Source organism: Capricornis sumatraensis, chromosome 6 (genome assembly GCF_032405125.1).
Source record: "Capricornis sumatraensis isolate serow.1 chromosome 6, serow.2, whole genome shotgun sequence".
In the NCBI taxonomy this organism is placed as follows: domain Eukaryota; kingdom Metazoa; phylum Chordata; class Mammalia; order Artiodactyla; family Bovidae; genus Capricornis; species Capricornis sumatraensis.
Window position 1 is genome coordinate 8927628 of NC_091074.1, and position 24316 is coordinate 8951943.

Below are 24316 nucleotides of genomic sequence, written 5' to 3' on the forward strand. Positions count from 1 at the left end.
CTTCGGTGCTCAGCTTTCTTTATAGTCCAACTCTCACATCCATACATGACTACTGGAAAAACCATAGCTTTGGCTAGATGGACCTTTGTTGGCAAAGTAATGTCTCTGTTTTTTAATATGCTGTCTAGGTTGGTCATAGCTTTTCTTCCAAGGAGCAAGCGTCTTTTAATTTCACGGCTGCAGTGATTTTGGAGCCCAAGAAAATAAAGTCTCTCACTGTTTCCATTGTTTCCCCATCTGTTTGCCATGAAGTGATGGGACCAGATGCCATGATCTTAGTTTTCTGAATGTTGAGCTTTAAGCCAACTTTTCACTCTCCTCTTTCACTTTCATCAAGAAGCTCTTTAGTTCTTCACATTCTGCCATAAGGTTGGTGTCATCTGTGTATCTGAGGTTGATGATATTTCCCCTGACAATCCTGATTCCAGCTTGTGCTTCTTCCAGCCCAGCATTTTTGTATGATGTACTCTGCATATAAGTTAAATTATCAGGGTGACAATATACAGCCTTGACATATTCCTTTCCTGATTTGGAACCAGTCTGTTGATCCATGTCCAGTTCTAACTATTGCTTCCTGACCTGCATACAGATTTCTTAGGAGGCAGGTAAGGTGGTCTGGTATTCCCATCTCTTTCACAATTTTCCACAGTTTATCCACATAGTCAAAGGCATTGGCATAGCCAAGAAAGCAGAAATAGATGATTTTCTGGAACTCTCTTGCTTTTTTGATGATCCAGCAGATATTGGCAATTTGATCTCTGGTTCCTCTGCCTTTTCTAAATCCAGCTTGAACACCTGGAATTTCATGGTTGAAGCCTGGCTTGGAGAATTTTGAGCACTACTTTGTTAGCGTGTAAGGTGAGTGCAATTTGGGCAGTAATTTGAACATTCTTTGGCATTGCCTGTCTTTGGGATTGTAATGAAAACTGACCTTTTCCAGTCCTGTGGCCACTGCTGAGTTTCCCAAATTTGGTGACATACTGGCTGCAGTACTTAACAGCATTATCTTTTAGGATTTGAAACAGCTCAACTGGAATTCCATCACCTCCACTAGCTTTGTTCTTAGTGATGCTTCCTAAGGCCCAAATGTAATTATAGAGTATTGACAATGCTGTTAAAGCCTGCCAAACAGCACTGATTTGTTTTCACCAAATTAATTTTTGTCTGGACCCATTTCATTTTTTAACAACGTTATGATGGTGTAATTAACATGACAGAAAATCCACTCACTCTAAGGGTACAATGGCTTTTGGTAAATTTACAAAACTGTGTACAACCACTGTCACAATCTAATTTTAGAACATCTTCAACATCTCAAAAAGAAACTATTTACCCATTTAATGCAATATATTATATTAGAAAAAGTTCAAACATAAGCAGAGAGACCAGCATAACCCCCGCCCAGGTAATAAACATCCAGCCACAGCCATTTACATAGCATTTTATGTGCATTTCACACAGTCCTCCAAGTGATGAATGAAATAACCTCTGTAAGGTGAGTGTTCATATAAATTATTTTACCAAAAATAAATCCTCCTTTACAAAATACTGTTCTTATGGAAAGTTTAGTAAGGAAGTTTTGTAAGGACTCTTCAAACTCAGATTCAGAAACTGCACTAACAGAATAAAATGAGATATACTGATTATAGGACACCGTATCACTATAAAAATTTTTTTAATTAAAAGAAGAACCCAAGGCTGTTCCTGCTCACTGCCGGCAACTAGAGTTGGAAATAGTTTAATGACTGAAGCTCTAATGAAAGAATAGTAAACTATCTTATGATGGATGTGTCCAATGTCCAGAGGGGTATGACCCTAAACTCAAAAAAAGTGAGAAACGTTAATTGACTCAAAAATCATTTTGATGATATGTAGAATTATCTTCATATTCTAAATTCACTATAGGTAGTGAAAATTAGACAGAAACCAGATTTCTAAAGTTGGTGAGCATTTTTTGAACTCTCAAAAGCATATTACAGTCATTACCAATTTTACCAATACAGCAAAATAATAAGATCACAGGATTAAAATTCTAAATAATTTGAAAATTCTGTTAATGATTTTCTGTTAGGAAATAACTTTATGTCAGGGACTTCCCTAGCAGTCCGTTGCTAAGGCCTCTGCACTTCCAACGCAGGGGGCGTGGGTTTGATCCTTAGTCTGGGAACTAAGGCCCCACATGCCACACAACATGGCCAATAATTATTTTTTAATTTTCTTTTTAAAATAGTGTGCATTTATTGGCCACATCAGGGATTAGTTGCGGCACACCGACTCTCTAGTTGTAGCATGTGGACTCAGTTGCTTTGCAGCACGTGGGATCCTAGTTCTCTGCCCTGGGATCAAATCCACATCCCCTGCATTACAAGGCAGATTCTTAACCACTGAACCAGTTTTTTTGAAAAGTTGTATTTAATATGTTTTCCTTCTTCATCAAATTTCTCCGTTGTTGTCTCATTAAGAGCTGCTGTACGTGGATGTGTGTCTGGCCTTCCGAAGTGGAGGCAGAATGACCCGCCATACTTAAGGACAGAAGCACTGGGGTCAGGCTGCCTCTTTTCAAATCCAGGCTCTATTACTCATCTGGGGTTGACAATGGGCAGATGGGGCTTCCCTGGTGGCTCAGACAGTAAAGAATCTGCCTGCAGTGCAGGAGACCCAGTGCAGTCCCTGGGTTGGGAAGATCCCTCTGGAGAAGGAAGTGGCAACTCACTCCAGTATTCTTGCCCGGAGAATCCCACGGGCAAAGGAGCCTGGCGGGCTACAGTCCATGGGGTCACAGAATCAGACATGACTGATCAACTCACACACACACACACACACACACACACAATGGGCAGATTATTTATTCAAGTATCTATTTCATGATCTGCAAAACACAGATGACACTGACACCTCCCTCACAGCGTCACTGTGAAGGTAAACAAAGTGATCCACAGAAAGTACCAAGCACTACTGTTACGACAATAACTGCCCTGGAGAAGACAGCATTTTTATTTTATTGTTATCATTTCTATACCTCTCTGTTAAACCTATGATAATTTCCATAAAACAGGTGAAAATGAAACCAAGTCATGTAATACAGAAAACTTTGTGAAATTCTAAAAGTTTGTCTTTCAGGTGGAAATTACCTTATGGAAAAACATCTGGTTTTTGTACTTGCTCTGCATAAAGTACACATAAAGTAGGATATCAGATGACTGGCCAGAGAAGAGTACAGCACTGACCTTCATTGACCAACAATCAGAAAATACGGACAACTGCCTTCCAGGAAAGTGATCCACTCTTGTGACCAGCACCCAAAAAAGGTTGTTTGAACATCAATGTTGGTATTATGCTGAAGATGGAGGATTAATGCCGTTCTCAGAGCACGAAGTTCCTGGAAGTTGCAATATGCATGCTCAGCATCCTGGGAGGATGGATAGATAACTGTGAAATCATCATTTCGTTCTCTACTAGCTCACTGGTTAACATATACCATGGAAGCCTTTAAAGGGGGTTCCAACACAGTCATGTTCTGATTCACAGTCAGGAAATAGACCCCTGACTGCCATTTTGCAAATACATCCACAAACCCCAAATTGGGTTTAAATACATGTGTCTCCTTTAACTCAGAATTTACCACACTTTCCCTTCCCATTCTAATTCTTTTCCTCTCCAAACGCACTTCAAAAAAAAAAAAAAGGAAAGAAAAATACTAAAACCAAATGGCGGCTACAAATCATCCACAAGGAAAGATAGGGTGGATCGCTCTGTAGGGACAATCTCAGGTCATCCGGAAGTAGCACTGGTTTTTATCAAAAAACCACAGCTTGTGCACTGCTTGCAAGCAGTCAGCAATGTTCAAACACTTTAAATACTGTAGATCACAAAACAACTGGACAGGCATGCACCAAAACCTTTAGGGGTAGAATGAGAAGGAGGTGGCATTATACACATATGAACTTGACAGTGCTAAAATTTCACCAGCCAAGTATCTTCCCTTAGAGGTATTTACTGCAGAGCAAATAAGAACAGAGCAACGCTAGTGAGTCTGGCCTTCCTCTGGGCTCAAACTGCTGAGTTTTGAAGACAGAGATGGATTTACTTGGAGTTGGGAGGCTAGACTAGAGATCAGCTTGGCCTCCCTCCCGCAGGGTCCTGTATGTCCTCACAGGAAAGCTCCAGTAGGTCAGAAAGAAACAAACAAATATCAGATAATATCGCTTACACATGAAATCTAGAAAAATGATAGAGATGATCTTATTTGCAAAGCAGAAATTGAGACACAGACATAGAGAACAAATGTATGGACACCAAGAGGGGAGGAGGGAGTGGGAGGAGCTGGGAGACTGGAACTGACATTTATACACTCTTGATACCATGTATAAAATAGACGACTACCGAGAACATAGTGTACAGTTCAGAGAACTCTACTCAGTGCTCTGCGGTGACCTGAATGGGAAGGAAACCCCCAAAAGAGGGCATATATGTATACGTGTAGCTGATTCACTTTGCTGCACAGCAAAAACTAACAATTCTGTAAAGCAACTAAACTCCAACAAAAATGGATAATAATAAATAAATAAATATGAATGTTCTATATCCTCAATTAAAATACAGAGATTGTCATAATAGATAAAAGTGCAAAAGGCAAAAAACAAAAACAAAAAAATCCTCAACTCTTAGTCATTTCTGAATACTGGGATTATGGGTAATAACTTTTTCTGCTATCCCCTCTAAATTTTCTAAATTTTCATTGGTCTATTTCTCTTTGAAAAAAGAAAAAAATAGACTGCTTACAAAACAATGTCACTGCAGGTTTCAGTTCTCAAATCACAGAAAAGAATCCCACTGTTGCATGTTACCTTGACTAAAACGATGGCAAACTGTCCTCCTTAGCTAATTAGATTCATGAGGTAGCATTCAGTCAGGCAGAAGAAGTACAGGTCTTGTCCAAACCACCACGAGGGCCTGACTGTCTCTGAGCCCACCCATGTGTCTACATGGGTACTCTTTTTCCTCCTAACAGACACTTTACTAGTTTCACTACTTTTCATCTCTATGAGGAAATTCATCTCTACACAGCCGACAGGCCAGACCTGGTCCCTGGTCCCTGGTGGTGTAACGGCTCAGACTCAGCACTCTCCCCGCAATGACCGACCACAGGCTCTGGTGGGGACCCAAAACCCTGCTCCAAGCCACTGCAGGCCGAGGCCCACTGAGACCAGCAGCCTGGTGGGGGGGGGGGGGCCATACTGCTGGCCATCAGGAGAAGGGCAGGCCACAGTTTAGAGAGTCTGCTGTCTCTACAAGCTGGCGAAGCAAGGAAACGGATTCTCCTGGAGAGCCTCCAGGGACCAGCACTCTTGCACCTTGACTTTAGCCCCATAGCGCTGACCTGCAGAACTGTAGGGAAATGCATGGGTGCTGTTTCAAACCACTAAGTCTGTTGTACTTTATCACAATATTGTAAACTAATATGGTCAGAAAGTGATAACGCATTTATCAGCAGCAGAAATATGGACTTTGTGTTATAAGAAGACGTAGCAATAGCCAAAGCCACTGTGTGTTCAAAATATGCTGACCTCTTCACATTTGTTCCCACAGTAACCTTCATAACAATGCCATGAGATATGCGCTATTATTTTTATCATTTCATAAAATATTTCATAAATATTTTATCATTTCATAAACGTAGAGGGGTAACACAGCAGTAAATGGCACCAAGATCCAACACCTTGTCTGGGCCACAGGTCTGCCCACAGCTTTCTCTGTGACCTGATCCACCCTTCAAGATCCTCAGCTGAGAGCCTTTCACTGAGGGGCAACTGATTTCACTCTGGTTTCTCCTTTGGCTCACTTGTTGAGATGGGAAGTGTTTTGGTATGTATGGTATTTTGTGGTTGTTCAGGGTTTTTAATGAGTTGAGGAAGGGAAACCTCAGCAACCCCTGACCCAGTCCTTCCCCTCTTCCATCCAGCATATTTCAACAGCACTGGAAGCTCTAGTCTTGCTTTCCACTTCAACAACCTACTCCTGCGACCACACCTGGACCTTGTCCAGCTTGTCGACAATCATAACCCCGCCCCCTCTGTCAGCCCCTCCCTCCAGCCGCCTCCCCTGGGGACCTCCCAGAAGCGGGTCCTGTTGGGTGAGCTCCGGGTCAGCACCTCTCCATTCCACTGCTGGCTCTCCTCCATACCTTGCCTGCAGCTGACAATCTGGATCCACCTTCCCCAGTGCTCTCTCTGGACACAGGGGAAGTTGACCCTGCTCGTGTCCCATCAAACTGTTTGTAGACATAGCTGATGCCTTTCCCCCAAGACTTCTGCATGTTCTACAGTGATGGTAGAGCGTGATTGGTGCCTGTAGTAAGGGTGACACTCACAGCAGGTGGGAGGGTGGCATGTGCTACTGTTTAACTTCAATCAGAGTTCTGAAGAGTCCCTTGGTCGTCTAAACTAAACCAATTAGACCGGCTGCCAGGGGTGTGTATGGAAGGTGGGTGCCCGGAGCACTCCCTTCAGGCCTAGCAATGTCTTCTGAGATGGGACAGGAGTCCTTGCTGTGCGTGACGTCTGGATGGCATCTAGGACTCCCAAGGGGACGAGGCATGTCCCAGGAGGGCTCTCTGGGGGTTAGCAGATGTAGACAAGTCTGCTACTGGCTCTCTGTTTGGGTATCTGCAAAGCAAAGATGTCTGGAGCCCTTCCACCCAAAGGGAAGGCCTTCCAGGCCAGGGGCAGGCACACGTGGAGATGCCCAGGCAGGGCCCCTGGGTGGCCAGCCTTGGAGCTGAGACTGCTGCAGAAGGGCCACCAGCTGTTTGGCCATGGCCCCCTCCTCCACCAGGACACCTGGTTTGAGAGATGGGAGAGCAGCCCCACACCTCTGAGTTCCTGCACACATACTGGTGGTAACTCCATCTACAGAATCTGCCAACTCCCATTTCTGTTCACTCAGGCGATCCCTGGGTGTTCCCAGGCAACTGAATGGTCTGGGATCGGGGTACCTCCTCCAGCTCCCCAGCATCCGGCCTGGACTGAGGGCAGGGGGCACAAAGGACAAGTCCTGCTCCAGGGCGGGACCTGTGGGTCCCCAGGTTCAGCCCCACACCCCCGCCCTCCACAAGCAGCCTGGTCCCAATTCCACACTGTGGGGTGCTGCTGTTAACCAACCGAATCGGGGAGGGCAGAGTCCAGAGGGTCACAGGCTCAGGGTCCTGAGCACCTCTTTTCCAGGATCCGGAGTGCAGGGCTGAGGAAAGCAGCACTTGATGTCACAAGCCTGGAGGTACCTGTGGCTACCACAGGTAGTCAGGTACTGAGGAGTCACGAGAGGAGGCCTCTTCAACGAAGGAGTGGAGGGCACCTCTGGAATGCTCACTGAGCTCAGCGGAGGCAGGTTTTACAGCGTGTGGTACAGGGGGCCCCCATGAGACAGTGACTTGCAAGTCACACCAGCAGTCAGGTGAGATGAGCAGATGTAGATCATGTTGTCCCCAGAACCCAACCAGGACTAAAAGCCATCAGCGTTGTGTCCACACATTAGATGGGGGCCGGTCACCAGGTCTCTGCACTCCTTGTTGGCAGTGGAGCCCTCAGCTCACCACTCAGATCCTGAGCCCCGCTCCAGGGTGGCAGGCCGGCACCGTCTGTCTGTGCAGCATCCACCCCCAGCACACACTGGGCATTCTGTCAACATCCGTGAGTCCAGGATGAGCACTTCAGTGAAAGAAGGGACCTCCTCAGATGAGACCATCAGTGCTGTCACACCTGTGCCCCTGGAGAAAGGTGACACGGCTAAGATGTCACCCACAAAGCACGTGCACATCCAGGCTGCTGCCCCCCTCCCCGGGGAGCCTGGCCCTTCAGAGACGGGACACTGCAGACAGCAGAAGGGCTGTGGGAACAGGCACAGAGCAGGACAGCTGGCTTTTCTGTAACAGTCATGCACCAGCTGCCGCTGGATGGAGTGCCGGGGGTCGGGGGCTTCCTGGAGCCATAAAGGGAGTGGGTCCATGGTGGAAGCAGGGGGCACCCTCGGGCTGAGAACACACCAAGGTGGGCTGGTGCCTGGAGAGCCAGTGAGGACTGCCACCCCTTCGTCACTAGGTCAGCGGTAAAGAACCCATCTGCCAAGCAGGAGATGCAGGTTCGATCCCTGGATCGGGAAGATCCCCTGGAGAAGGAAACGACAACCCACTCCAGTATTCCTCCCTGGAGAATCCCATGGACAGACAGCCTGGCAGGCTATAGTCCATGGGGTCGCAAAGAGTCTGACACAACTGAGCACACACACAGACACAGACATGATTCAGCTCCTGAAAATTATCTGTCAAGAGCGCAGCAGCTGAATACTACGCTATTTCACTTTTTACATTTTTTTCTGATTATGCTGTGATTATTGTTTCAGGAGTTTACCTAACATTTCTAAGGAATCTCAAGACTTACTTTTTGAGATGTAATTGAATTTTTTGGTCTTGCCAAGAAGCATGTGGCATTTTAGTTTCCTGAATAAGGACTGAACTTGTACCTGTTGCATCAGAAGCTCAGAGTCTTAACCGCTGGACCATCAGGGAGTCCCACGATGAAATTTTTTTTAAACACCAAGATAGTCTTATGCTTTCTTAATATCATAAAGTCAACACTTTTTATTACCAACAGAGTTCGTCTTTACTGAATTTGCTTTGGTTTGAATTATGTAATAATAACCTGAGTATTAAATATACAAATCATAAATAAACAATGGAATTAATCAATTTTTATGTATCCCTATGGAAAAGTGTCACCAATAATATACTGACCTCTTCATCATGAAGAAACACATAAAACATTTAAACACAATTCCAGGCTCCAGTAGAAAGTGAAGATGAGCCCCCGGGTGTGTGACATTTCTGACACAGGCTTCTCCAACACCTGCTCGTCAGTCCATCAGAGGAAACCTCGGGGCTGAAGACCCGCCAGCTCCCTGCAGATTCCTTCCCAGAATAGCAGGCGCTGAGCAAAGAGCAAGTTCAGCTGCAGCGGGCCAGGGTGGACCCGGGGTTTCTGTGGACAGCAACTGGCCCCCACGCTGGCCTTTTTCAGCATTCAAATCGTTCTCTGCTCCGACAGCCGCTTTCCCCCTCTGACACATTCTTCCTTCCTGTCTGCTTTCCCCAGGGAGTCCCGGCCACATGGTCCAGGGCAGGCTTCATGGGGAGCTGCCCCTGAAGCTGTGGGCAGCTGTCCCCACGTCCCCGCTTGTTGCAGCAAATGCTCCCCAGGCAAGTCTGATGCTCCCCACCCCACATCTCCCCAAGGCAGAGAAAACAAGAACTCTAGGAGAAGCAGAGGCTGTCAGCTGGGATTGAGGCGGTGGAGTCTCAAAGCCACTTTTAAACATCATATTTTCCTGGCAGATCTGCCTTCCCCTCTAATGGAGAAAAAAAGCCAAACTACCTCTTTCCATCAAGGCTTTACTTCCTCTTATTTATATAGACTCAACTTAAAACAGTGCAGTCTGCCATCATTAAAAAAAAAAAAAAATGCTGTGGGCCTCCCTGTTGATGCAGTGGATAAGAATCTGCTTGCCAATGCAGGGGACACAGGTTCAATCCCTGGTCCAGGAAGATTCCACACACCACGGAACAACTAAGCCTGTGCTGCACAACTACTGAGCCTGTGCTCCGGAGCCCGAGAGCCAGCAACTGAAGCGCACGTGCCCTGGAGCCCGCGCTCACAGCAAGAGAAGAGAAGCCCGCACAGCTAGAGGAGCCCCGCCCCCTGCCAACTGGAATAAAGCCCGCACAGCAAGGAAGATTCAGCACGGTAAAAAATAAATAGATAAATTTTAAAAGATGCTGCATTTTAAATAATGCATTCATACTGGAAACACAGATGATGATTATTTCTTTTCATTATCATTCTACAGAGAGTTTTTCCTATGCAATTATAAACATTTCATTCACATCACTTTCTATGACCACTTTAAACTCTATGAATTTACTTGGCCACTCCATACCCTGGAGATTGAGGCTGTTACTGTTTGCTACTATAAATACTGTTGTACAGACCGTGGCATCACACATGTCCTCAAAGAGCAGGAAACAATGAATGGGTCAAAGTATGCTGTAAAGTGTGAGCATTTAAAGTGTGCAGATGCTAACCTACTTACAAATGGACTAAAGATCTGCCAGTCCACAGATGAGTGCTGGGCCTGCGTAGAGGACACTTCGTGTCAAGTATTTAAAGTCAGTGAGGGTCATTTAATGCTCTGGATAAAAACACATGAGGTCTGAGGCTGTTGCTTTAGCCTCTAAATTTGAGAGTAGTTTCTTATACAGCAGTGTATCAGTTCAGTTCAGTTCAGTCGCTCAGTCGTGTCTGACTCATTGCGACCCCATAAATTGAAGCACGCCAGGGCTCCCTGTCCATCACCAACTCCCGGAGTTCACCCAAACTCATGTCCATCGAGTCGGTGATGCCATCCAGCCATCTCATCCTCTGTCATCTCCTTCTCCTCCTGCCCCCAATCCCTCCCAGCATCAGAGTCTTTTCCAATGAGTCAACTCTTCGCATGAGGTGGAGTTTCAGCTTTAGCATCATTCCTTCCAAAGAACACCCAGGACTGATCTCCTTTAGGATGGACTGGTTGGATCTCCTTGCAGTGCAAGGGACTCTCAAGAGTCTTCTCCAACACCACAATTCAAAAGCATCAATGCTTCAGCACTCAGCTTTCTTCACAGTAAAACTCTCATGTCCATACATGACCACTGGAAAAACCATAGCCTTCATCCAAGGTAAGCAGCAGCGGCTGTGCTTTGCTGGAGCAGCTGTGAAGAGATACCCCATGCCCAAGGTAAGAGAAACCCAAGTAAGATGGTAGATGTTGCAAGAGGGCATCAGAGGGCAGACACACTGAAACCATACTCACAGAAAACTAGTCAATCTAATCACACTAGGACCACAGCCTTGTCTAACTCAATGAAACCAAGCCATGCCTGCAGGGCAACCCAAGACGGGCGGGTCATGGTGGAGAGGTCTGACAGAGCGTGGTCCACTGGAGAAGGGAATGGCAAACCACTTCAGTATTCTTGCCTTGAGAAACCCATGAACAGTAGGAAAAGGCAAAATGATAGGATACCAAAAGAGGAACTCCCCAGGTCATTAGGTGCCCAATATGCTACTGGAGATCAGTGGAGAAATAACTCCAGAAAGAATGAAGGGATGGAGCCAAAGCAAAAACAATACCCATTTCTGGATGTGACTGGTGATAGAAGCAAGATCCAATGCCGTAAAGAGCAATATTGCATAGAAACCTGGAATGTCAGGTCCATGAATCAAGGCAAATTGGAAGTGGTCAAACAAGAGATGGCAAGGGTGAACGTTGACATTCTAGGAATCAGTGAACTAAAATGGACTGGAATGGGTGAATTTAACTCAGATGACCATTATATCTACTACTGTGGGCAGGAATCCCTCAGAAGAAATGGAGTAGCCATCATGGTCAACAAAAGAGTCTGAAATGCAGTACTTGGATGCAATCTCAAAAACGACAGAATGATCTCTGTTCGTCTCCAAGGCAAACCATTCAATATCACAGTAATCCAAGTCTGTGCCCCAACCAGTAACACTGAAGAAGCTGAAGTTGAACGGTTTTATGAAGACCTACAAGACCTTTAGAACTAACACCCAAAAAAGATATCCTTTTCATTATAGGGGACTGGAATGCAAAAGTAGGAAGTCAAGAAACACCTGGAGTAACAGGCAAATTTGGCCTTGGAGTACAGAATGAAGCAGGGCAAAGACTAATGGAGTTTTGCCAAGAAAATGCACTGGTCATAGCAAACACCCTCTTCGAACAACACAAGAGAAGACTCTACACATGGACATCACCAGATGGTCAACACCGAAATCAGATTGATTATATTCTATGCAGCCAAAGATGGAGAAGCTCTATACAGTCAACAAATACAAGACCAGGAGCTGACTGTGGCTCAGATCATGAACTCGTTATTACCAAATTCAGACTCAAACTGAAGAAAGTAGGGAAAACCGCTAGACCATTCAGGTATGACCTAAATCAAATCCCTTATGATTATACAGTGGAAGTGAGAAATAGATTTAAGGGACTACATCTGATAGACAGAGTACCTGGTGAACTATGGACGGAGGTTCGTGACATTGTACAGGAGACAGGGATCAAGAACATCCCCATGGAAAAGAAATGCAAAAAAGCAAAATGGCTGTCTGGGGAGGCCTTACAAATAGCTGTGAAAAGAAGAGAAGTGAAAAGGAAAAGAGAAAAGGAAAGATATAAACGTCTGAATGCAGAGTTCCAAAGAATAGCAATTAGAGATAAGAAAGCCTTCTTCAGCGATCAAGGCAAAGAAATAGAGGAAAACAACAGAATGGGAAAGACTAGAGATCTCTTCAAGAAAATTAGAGATACCAAGGGAACATTTCATGCAAGGATGGACTCAATAAAGGACAGAAATGGTATGGACCTAACAGAAGCAGAAGATATTAAGAAGAGGTGGCAAGAATACACGGAAGAACTGTACAAAAAAGATCTTCATGACCCAGATAATCATGATGATGTGATCACTAATCTAGAGCCAGATATCTTGGAAAGTGAAGTCAAGTGGGCCTTAGAAAGCATCACTATGAACAAAGCTAGTGGAGGTGGTGGAATTCCAGTTGAGCTGTTTCACATCCTGAAAAATGATGCTGTGAAAGTGCTGCACTCAATATGCCAGCAAATTTGGAAAACTCAGCAGTGGCCACGGGACTGCAAAAGGTCAGTTTTCATTCCAATCCCAAAGAAAGGCAATGCCAAAGAATGCTCAAACTACCACACAATTGCACTCATCTCACATGCTAGTAAAGTAATGCTCAAAATTCTCCAAGGCAGGCTTCAGCAACACGTGAACTGTGAACTCCCTGATGTTCAAGCTGGTTTTAGAAAAGGCAGAGGAGCCAGAGATCAAATTGCCAACAGCAGTACATACTGACACATATTTTGATCTGGGATTTGGAAGCAGAGGACATAAGCGTTGCTGCACAATCAAGGGTTAGACAATGCACAGAGGTGAAAAGCAGCAGGTACAAGAAGATAAAATCACAGATCGGATTCAAGACTGCGGGGTGTGGAACTGACAGACAAGAGGGTGCTGGTGTCACCCAGGATTATGGCAGGACTTGAGGTGAAGAAGAAAGCCAAGAGCCCAGATGGGTTCAAGGTCTTGATTCAACACGGTGGGTAGAGGACAGTCCACTCCCACGACAAGAATACGAAAGAGCAGGGCTTTTTATGAAGAAGCAATTGCATTGAGGCTGAACTGGGGCCCCAGGACAGGCCCCTGACTCCCCTCCTCATCTCCCAGCCTCAGATGCATGTCGAATGGCTGTGGTGGTAAATGGGAAGTGCGTGGGACTCCCCTTCACAACATCAGCTCAGTCAGGCATGGCAAGGCAGAAGCAGACTGAGAGGAGAGATCAGAGGGAGTCCAGCAGCTCTGTCAGCTGAGTTCCAGGGCGAGAGCAGACCAGGCAGGGCCACTCAGAGGAAGCACTGGGGTCAGTCAGCCGGCAGAGGAGAGGGGAACAGTGGGTGGTGCCTGGCCTGTGGTTTTCATGGAAAGGAGCTGGTGAGGCAAGTGAGCAGCCTAATCCAGGCTCCAAATAAATCCCACCAGTTCTGGTTGTCGCACCTGCCTGGGGGTAATAAGGGCAGGTGCATGGTGGCCTGGAGTGTGTGAACTCTGTTTGGGAGGTGGTTGGGGTGTGGGTTTGAGGCACTGGACAAGAAAGGGACACTAGCAGCTCGTAATAAGGGCCTCAGAACTGGCCAAATTAATGTGTTACAAACTGTACTACACTCACCACGGCCACAGCTGCTGTGGCGGGCCGCGCAGTCACTCCCGGGGCCACCCCACCTGCCTGCACAGCCTCATCACAACAGGAGGGGCACGCAGCCCCTCGGCGCCTGGCTCTTGTGGCCAGGCAGAGCTGTGCTTCCAAGCTCACAGGCAACCTACTATGCTGTCTACTCCTTCAAGACCAGAAAAGAGAGCTGACTCACCTAATACATAGGAACAGAGAGTTAGGCAAAATAAGGAGATGTGTTTCCATCAAAAGAACAATACAAAAAAAAAAAATCTCAGAAAAATAATTAAATGAAACAGATATAAGCAATCTAACTGATAGAGGTCATAGTCATAGTCCTGAAAGTGCTCACTGAATTCAGGGCAAGGATGATGAACAAACACAGTGAGAACTTCAGCAAAGAGAAAAACCCAAACAGTCGTGTTTCTGAGCCGACAAACACACCAGAGAGGCTCAACAGCGGGGGGGAGGGAGTCAACAGACTGGGGGACAGACCAGAGGAGCTTGCCCAGACAGAGCAGCAAAGCCAAAAACAAAGCTACCTTCAGGGGACCTGGGGACAAGATCAAGCCGAATAACATTTGCATTATAGAGATCCCAAAAGCATAAGAGAAAGAGCAAGAGAGAAAAATTATTAGAAGAAATAGTCTCTGAAAACATCCCCAATCTGAGGAAGGAAACACATCTAGGTCTAGGAAACCCAGAGAGTTCTGAATAAGATTAACCCAAGGCACAAAGCTCTTTGTGACCCTGTGGACTGTAGGCCACCAGGCTCCTCTGTCCATGGGAATTCTCCAGGCAAGAATACTGGAGTGGGTTGCCATGCCCTTCTCCAACGATCTTCCCAACCCAGATTCAAACCCCCGTTTCCTGCATTGGCAGGGGGTTCTTTACCACTGAGCCACCTGGGAAGCCCGAATCAGCCACAGGTATACACATGTCCCCGCCCTCTTGAACCTGTGTTTATAAATAAGCTTTTATTGAGATGAGGATGCTCTGACACCTCCCACAGCCCAGGGAGTTATCCTTACTGAGCCGTTAAGGCCTGCAAAGTGGGTCTTAAACTGGAAGAAACCTGGATCCTCCTAACCAGCTCTATGCCATTGTTGTTTGGTCACTCAGTCATGTCCAGCTCTTTGTGACCCACCAGGCTCTCTGTCCATGGGATTTCCCAGGCAAGAATACTGGAGCAGGTTGCCATTTCCTTCTCCAGGGCATCTTCCCAACCCAGGGATCGAATCTTCGCCTCCTGCATTGGCAGGTGGATTCTTTACCACTGAGCCATCTGGGAAGCCCTTAGGATAAAGAAAGCATCCTAAATGCAGCAGTAATAGAACGACTTGTTACATACAAGAGAACCCCCATGAGGCTACCAGCAAATTTTTCAGTGGAAAACTTACAAAACCTTTTTTTTAATGGAAAAAATAAACACACAAAATTAAACAACACTGCTGAATAATCAACTGGTTATCAAGTAAACCAAAGGTAAAATTTAAAACTATCTAAACTATCTAAACAAATGCGAACAGAAATATAACATATGGAAACCTACTGGGGGAAGCCTGCGACAGAAAGAGCCAAAGGCCTGGGCTTAGTTTGGGGGCGGGAGCGGCTGCTTCGGGCTTCAGGGGACAGGGCGGGGAGAGGAGCCTGGGGGTGGGGGCTAAAGGAGAAGAAAGCCTACAGAGGAGACCAGATTTGGGGGAGCACCCTGGGGAGCACCGAAGTGACAGTGCCGTGGTTCCTGGGGGTGCACAGCACTCCAAGCCAGGCTGCCCGCTGGAGAAGGGGAGCCTGACCTCTGGGAGGGCCCCACTTCCCTGTGGGCTGAGTGGCCCCTAGAGCTCTGGTTTGTGTGGAGGGAGGAAGGCAGAGAGAGCAGCAGGAGGAGGAAGCCAAGGGTCTCCCCACCCCGCCTGCGGGTGGGGAAGGGAGGGAAACTGGCCAATGCCTGGAAGAGGAACAGGAGGGACAGCCGACGGGCTAGGGCTCCAGGAGCACTAACTCGCTCCTGTGCGGGCTGCCCACACATGCGTTACTAACCGCCTTCCATGACAATCTGACAAGAGGTACCGAGATCCCCACATTTTCAGTAGCTTTTTGGCCAATAATCCCACTTTCCATTTCAGAAAATCTAAGAATTTCATTCCAAGTTAGAAGGAAATCTTTAAACACACAATTTTGAGACCAATAGCATTTATGATATAAAACCTGAAAATTATCCTAATGCTCTATAATAATCTTCCTTGGTGGCTCAGAGGTTAAAGCATCTGCCTCCAATGCAGGAGACCTGTGTTCAATCCCTGGGTTGGGAAGATCCCCTGGAGAAGGAAATGGTAACCCACTCCAGTATTCTTGCCTGGAGAATCCCATGGATAGAGAAGCCTGGTAGGCTACAGTCCACAGAGTCGCAAAGAGTCAGACACGACTGAGCGACTTCACTTTCACTTTCACTTTCTGTAATAATGGAGCAATTATATAAAATATAGTAGGTCACGTGAACAATATTTAACAGTCATAAAAATTATTTTGGCACAGTGCTGTGAGAAAAATGAAAATACCTTTAAGGTAAAATAATGCACAGTATGTATAGTATGACTGCAACCATACAAGGAACAACCACAGGGACTTCCCTCGTGGTCCCGTGGATAAGACTCCGTGCTCCCAACACAGGGAACCCAGGTTTGACCCCTAGGTCAAGGAACTAGACCCCACATGTTGCAATGACAACCCAGCTCAGCCAAATTTTTTAAAAAGTGAAAAAAAGAGAGAGAGAAACACTCACAACAAAACCTATGCCCTAAAATAAAATAGTAGCAGAAATTAAGTCAAAATACTAATAGTTATCAGCATCAATTTGAGAGGTAGGCTAGGAGTACATACTATCTATTTTTCTTCAGTTTTCCAATTTTTATTATAATTTTATAATAAACAGAAAAAAATAAATGCATAAATGGGTTTTCTAGTTCTAAGAACAGAACATAATGTCAACCAAGCTTCTTGGTTGATGACACAGAAACATACTCTCATCAGAGGGAGGAAGGAAAGAGGAATGCTCTCATGCTTCAAAAAACACAGATATATTGTAATAAAGCAATGTATTGAAAAAGGGACCTGATTGATTCATCAACTAATTAGATCTGGCATTATTCCAAGATGAATCTATTTTTTTGTTGTTGTTTGGGATGTAATTGCTTTACCATGTTGTGTTAGTTTCTGCTGTACAGCATAAATCGGCTGTTGCTGTTGTTCAATCTCCAAGTTGTGTCCAACTCTTTGTGACCCCATGGACTGCATATACCAAGTATACCAGACCTCCCTGTCCCTCATCGTTTCCCAGAGTTTGCCCAAACTCATATCCATTGAATCCATGGTGCCATCCAACCATCTCAACCTCTGTCTCCTCCTTCTCTTCCTGCCCTCAATCTTGCTCAGCATCAGTGTCTTTTCTAATAGTCAGCTCTTCATATCAGGTGCCCAAAGTATTGGAGCTTCAGCTTTAGCATCAGTCCTTCCAATGAGTATTCAGGGTTGATTTCCTTTAGGGTTGACTGGTTTGATCTCCTTGCTGTCCAAGGAACTCTCAAGAGTCTTCTCCAGCATCACAGTTTGAAAGCATCAGTTCTTCAGCACTCTGACTTCTTTATGGTCCAACTCTCACATCGGTACATAACCACTGGAAAGACCATAGCTTTGACTATATGAACCTTTGTCAGCAAAGTGATGTCTCTGCTTTTTAATACACTGTCTAGGTTTGTCATAGCTTTCCTTCCAAGAAGCAAACGTTTTCTGATTTCATGGCTTCAGTCACCATTCACAGTGTTTTTAGAGCCCAAGAAGAGGAAATCTGTCACTGCTTCTACCTTTTCCCCTTCTATTTGCCATGAAGTGATGGGACTGGATGCCGTGATCTTAGTTTTTTTGAACATTGAATTTTAAGCTGTCTTTTTCACTCTCCTCTTTCACTTTCATCAAGAGGCTCTTTAGTTCCTCTTTGCTTTCTGCCATAAAGGTGGTGGCATCTGCATATCTGAGGTTACCGATATTTCTCCCAGCAATCTTGATTCCAGCTTGTGCTTCATCCAGCCTGGCATTTCATATGATGTACTCTGCATAGAAGTTAAATAAGCAGGATGACATATACAGCCTTGATGTACTCCTTGAATTTTGAACCAGTCCGTTGTTCCATGTCCAGTTCTAACTGTTGCTTCTTGACCTGCGTACATACAGGTTTCTCAGGACACAGGTAAATTGATCTGGTATTCCCATCACTTTAAGAGTTTTCCACAGTTGGTTATGACCCACACAGTCAAAGGCTTTAGCATAGTCAATGAAACATATGAAGTATATGTTTTTCTGGAATTCCCTTGCTTTCTCTATGACCCAGCAAATGTTGGCAATTTGATCTCTGGTTCCTCTGCCTTTTCTAAATCCAGTTTGTACATCTGGAAGGTCTCAATTCAAGTACTTCTGAAGCCTAGCTTGAAGGATTTGGGGCATTACCTTGCTAGCATGTGAAATTAGCACAATTGTGCAATAGTTCGAACATTCTTTAGTACTGCCCATCTTGGGAACTGGAATGAAGATTGATCTTTTCCAGTCCTATGGCCACTGCTGAGTTTTCCCAAACTTGCTGACATATTGCATGCAACACTTTAATAGCATCATCTTTTACAATTTTTAAACAGCTCAGCTGGAATTCCATCACCTCCACTACCTTTATTAGCAGCAACACTTCCTTAAGCCCCTTCACTTCACACTGCAGAATGTCTGGCTCTTGGTGAGTGACCACACCTTCTTGGTTACCCGGGTCACTAAGATCTTTTTTGTACAGTTTTGTGTATTCTTGCCGTCTCTTCTTGATCTCTTCTGCTTCTATTACATCTTTATCATTTCTGTCCTTTATTGTGCCTGTCTTTGCATGAAATGTTTCTTTGATAGCTCCAATTTTCTTGAAGAGATCGCTAGTCTTTCCCCTTCTGTTGTTTTCCTCTATTCCTTTGCATTGTTCATTGAAGAAGGCCTTCTTGTCTCTCCTTGCTATTCTCTGGAACTCTGCATTCAGTTCGGGGCACCTTTCCCTTTCTCCCTTGCTTTTGGCTTCTATTCTTTTCTATTTGTAAGGCCTCTGCAGACAACCACTTTGACTTCTTACCTTTCTTTTTCTTTCAGATGGTTTTGGCCAGTGCCTCCTGTGCAATGTTATGAACCTCTGTCCCTAGTTCTTCAAGCACTGTTTACCAGATCGAATCCCTGGAATCTGTCACCTCCACTGTATAATCATAGGGGATTTGGTTTGGGTTGTACCTGAGTGGCCTGATGGTTTTCTCCACTTTCTTCAGTTTAAGCCTGAATTTTGCTATAAGGAGCTGATGATCTGAGCCACAGTCAGCTCTATACAGTGCTGACTGTATAGAGTTTCTCCACCTTTGGCTGCAAAGAATGTAATCAATCTGATTTTGGTACTGACCGTCTGGTGATGTCCATGTGTACAGTCTCTGGTGTTGTTGGAAAAGCATGTTTACCATGACCAATGTGTTCTTTTGGCAAAGTTCCTTTAGCCTTTGCCCTGCTTCATTTTGGACTTTAAGGCCAAACTTGCCTGTTACTCCAGGCATCTCCTGACTTCCTATTTTTGCATTCCAATTCCCTATGATGAATAGGACATCTTTTTTGGTGTTAGTTTTAGGAGGTCTTGTAGGTCTCCATAGAACTACTCAACTTCAGCTTCTTCAACATCAGTGGTTAGGGCATAGACTTGGATTACTGTGATGTTGAATGATTTACCTTCGAAATGAACAGAGATTGTGGAGGAGCTGGAAGGCTTTAAGCAAATACTGAAAATGTATTTGCTCCACTCATGACGAAGCTTGGAAGCTGGGACGAGCATAACGAAGGGTTATGAGCGTTCACTGAGCGCCCAAGGCTGGGAACGGATGACGAAGGGCCAATACGCCCGGCCTTGAGGCGCTCGGAGGCTTCCTTCTGACCACCTGTTTCTGAGAGCAAGGACTGTTGTTTCATGATAAGGCTCCCTTTAGAGTTTCACCAAAGCTATGTTATGGCTTGGGCAGTAGGAACTGTATTTTATGCTTGAATGCTTTAATGTTTATCTGGAATGGCTACGTGCAAGTCAGCCTTATGCTCTATTCCCTGAAAATTATAAAACTACACAATTGGATAATAAACTTTGTCAGTCCACTAGAGGCTGTCCCTGAGTGTCCTTTTCAGAGTGCAGTTCTCCAAGCCTTACAAGAGATCATTCTGTTTTTTTTGAGGTTGCACCCAAGTACTGCATTTTGGACTCTTTTGTTGATTATGAGGGCTACTCCATTTCTTCTAAGGGATTCTTGCCCATAGTGGTAGGTATAATGGTCATTTGAATTAAATTCCCTTATTCATGTCCATTTTAGTTCGCTGATTCCTAAGATGTCAATGTTCACTCTTGCCATCTCCTACTTGACCACATCCAAGTTACCTTGATTCATGGACCTAACATTCCAGGTACCTATGCATTACAGTTCTTTACAGCACCAGGTTTTACTTTCATCACCAGACATATCCACAACAGCTATATGCATATCCTCTCCCTCTTAAGTCTCCCTCCTACCCATCTAGCCTCCCTCCTACTGTCTTACTTTTCTAGGTTATCACAGAGCACTGATCTGAGCTCCCTGCACTATACAGCAGTTTCCCGCAACATGAATCTATTTTAAAGGTGATCATGCTCTTTATTTCTCATCATGAAACAGAAAATAAGCTAGTATGAAGTACAGTAACCATTTTTAAGAACATACAGACACACCCAATCCTAGAAGAACAGGCTGTCCAAGCCAGGGCAGCGGAGCAGCAAAGCCACACAGAGAGAATCACGTCCACACGAACCGCAGCCCCCCACCCCACCACAAGGCTAGGCCTTCCCACGGCCTGCTCAAAGCACAGAAGGTGCTCAAGAGTGGCAGGTGACCGTCTATAGGAAGGACAGATGGAGAAAGTGATGACCACGTTCACCTGGGGAGCAGTCATGTTTTTGTATCTGGGACAGATACATATTTTGTATCTGGGACAGATGTATATTTCACTGAAGGTGTTGTACACAACTTTCTCTGTTTTTTAGAGTAAGATGATGATTCAGATGACACAGCAAAGCTTCATGCAACCCACAGGAGAAAGGAAGATGTTAGCATGAGCCCCTGACTTAGGACATTTAACATGGAAAGGGACTATGGAAGAGGTACTGAAAGGTTCGGTTTTGAAATACAAGTTTGATGGACTTTGATCAATAGGAAACTGTCCTGAGGGGTTCAGTGCCTCAGACTAGACTAAAGGCTGCCTTCTGTGACCTTGCCAACCAGAGATAAACTGCCCGCATCTCAGCATATTATGCTCTTAATGGGACCTGGATTGATCAGATGGCAGATAAGACTTCATGTTCATTTCTGGGAACCCTATTAGGACAGACTCTGGCAGCTTTGAAACTTGTAGCAGTTAATGCAAGAGCAATCTAGTTTTTAGTGCATGTTTTCCTAATTGAGGAGGTCAGTAAAATTATCATCTGTCACCTAAAATGTCAAAATGAGAAATTAGTTGTACCTTCAACCTAGTTTCCTTAAACAAAGCTTTACACCACTGTTGATTGTGATGAACTGCTAGGCAAGAAAACCCCTTTCTTCCTTTTTCTGATCCTCGAATGGAAAAAGGTGATTTGCATAAGAAACTCTGAAAAATAAAGTAAAACTTGAAGGGATAGTCATCATTCCACTACTGGAGTTCTGTGTAGTCAGATGTGAACCATTTTTTCTGTATGTTTTCTTTCAGTTAAGAACATGCTGAGTAAAAAACAATCTTCCTGAATTATTCGACATTCGTAAAGTGTTCTTTTCGGACAAGCTTCTCTACTTCCCATGGATAGGAAGCTTGGGGCTCCGGGTATAATGTCTGCATGACTTGATGTTAGCATCTTGAGAACGTACTGTCCCATCTCGGGGAAGGGCAGGATGCAGCCTCTGGGTGGAGACAGTCATTCATCAGGAGGTGTGGCTGGTGTGGCTGCACCGGGCCCCCCCGGGGTCTCCACTCTAGAAACGCCCTTGGCTTCTGACCATTGCGTCCTTCCTTTGGAACTTACCCCTGTCCTCTGGCTAATTTGTATGTATTAAATGTCAAAACAGGGAGAGAGGCTTCCCAGGTGGCTCAGTGATAAATAATCCACCTGCCAATGCAAGAGACCCAGGTTCAATCCCTGACCTGGGAAAATTCTACAGGTATTAAGGCAACTAAGTCTGTGTGCTGAACCTGTGCTGTAGAGCCTGGGAGGCCACAACTGCTGAGCCCATATGTCCTACAGCCCAGGCTCCACAGCAAGAGGAGCCACCACAACGAGAAGCGCACACACCGCAACTAGAGAGCAGCCACTGCTCGCCACAACTAGACAAAAACACCCGCAGCAATGAGGACCCAGCACAGCCAAAAATAAAACAAATAAAACTGGGGAAATCAGAGTGCTTAGGAGAACATATATTTAACTTACTGGGGTTTTTTAGAAAACAATGCAGAGAGAGCATTATCTGAAGCTCCACTTAGTACTTGCTTTTCTAATTTTTCTAATCACCAGAGAAAGTGAGTAAGAAGGGGGAAAGAAATGAATCTGGGGAGACCTCACTGCGCGCGTGTTTCAGTCTCTTTCTGTGCTTAAAGTTCAATCTTCCAGCAGCTTCTCAGGGTAGGTGTTATGATGCTCTCCATTCACATGGTGGAGACCAAGCATTTGTCATGGTAACTAATGCTACCTGGATTCTACCAGGAGGACTGGCATCAAAGCTTGCAATATGTGCATGGATGAGGGCTAAGTTGCTTCAGTCTTATCCGACTCTTTGCAATCCCATGGACTGTAGTCCACCAGGCTCCTCTGTTGATGGGATTTCCAGGCAAGAATACTTGAGCAGGTTGCCATTTCCTTCTCCAGGGGATCCTCCCAACCCAAGGATCAAACATGCATCTCTTTCTTCTCCTGCACTGGCAGGCAGATTCTTTGCCACTAGCACAACCTTGGAAACACCAATGCTTATGATGGTTCCACTTTACTAAACTGCCTTTTATAAAAGAACATTTCTGTTGTTGTGTGTTCATGTTGCGCATGCTGGAGAAATTCTGAATTTTAAAAATACTTTTTGGCTCATAGGACCCTTTTAAGAATCTGTTCATGAACATGGATTTTCTAATAAAAAATGCCTCCCTCCTTGAATGTGCCCCTAGACATGTTCACACACTCACACTCAGAGGAAACCTTGTATGCAGTCTCAGTCTGGATACTGGTGTATTCCAGGCTAAAAAGAAATCCAGTTCATAAAAAGCGACTGCACAGGGCTCAAAGAACTACTGTTCTAGGGAAGGAGTCATCAGTCTTTAAAATCCATCAGCATGTTTTCTCGAGACATCACCTTTGTCCTTGGTAACACAATGTGCAGTCTGCGAACAGAGAAGGAGTGTCGACCCAGTTGACACCTCGCACCTTGGGATGCAATGTTCCTGGTCTCTGAAATTACTAGAACTCCAGACACATGTCCGATTGCCTACCAGCATTTCCACTTGGATGTGTAGTCAATGGACATCTCAAATTTAAGACGCCTGCAACCAAATGCCTCAAACTTGGGGCTTCCCCGCTTTCCCCAGTCCCAGTAAAGGCGGCGGCATCCTGCTAACCACTTGAGCTACCAGGTGAGGACACAGACACAAACAAAACCTGGGCACCGGGGACAGCAGAGCAGAGAAGAACACTGAGTTCTCTGTGCTTCTTCCTTCTTGATTCTCTCCTTTGCTTACATTCAAGTGAATTGCAGTTTCGTTGCTTTGTTGATTGAAACATGAGTATTTATTCATCAAATCAGCTAACGTTTCTTGAATATCTAGCATGTGCTAACAAACTGCTTTCAGGACACAGAGTACACAGGATGGGGATATTATGAAGAAATAGCTAATAACAGATCACATTGATCAAGGGCTTACGACATGTTGAGCAGCGTCTAGCTCCACTACAACTATGGCCACATTTAGGTTTTACTAGAACCCTATGAGGAAGCCCACTGTTACTATCCTGATTTTACACATATGAGAAATAACTCTTCAAATGTGTTGGCTGGAGCGGTACAGCAATGAAGGGAAACCCCAGATGTGCCACTAGTCCCACTTTTAGAGCTCAGATTCTGAATTATTCTGCAATAGGCTTTTTGAACGAGGAGACAGAGCACCACAATATTTTTAGTCAGTGTATAATACAGTAGATCACAGCTATGTAGTTTTCTCTAAAATTATGGCTTCAGTTTTCCAACTATAAAAAAATAAGATATATAAATTCTGTATGTGTTACAATGTACACTGAGTAAAATCACCTGTATATGTCTTTGGGACAATTTCATTTAAGCTGTAATTTGCTTAAACTTTTTGCCAAATTAATTTTTATTAAA

The 24316-nt window shown here is 45.0% G+C and overlaps 1 pseudogene; it reads right to left on the minus strand.

The window, feature by feature from the left end:
* LOC138081230 (probable ATP-dependent RNA helicase DDX60) overlaps positions 1 to 24316 on the minus strand; it is a 90022-nt pseudogene that overhangs the window by 47859 nt on the left and 17847 nt on the right.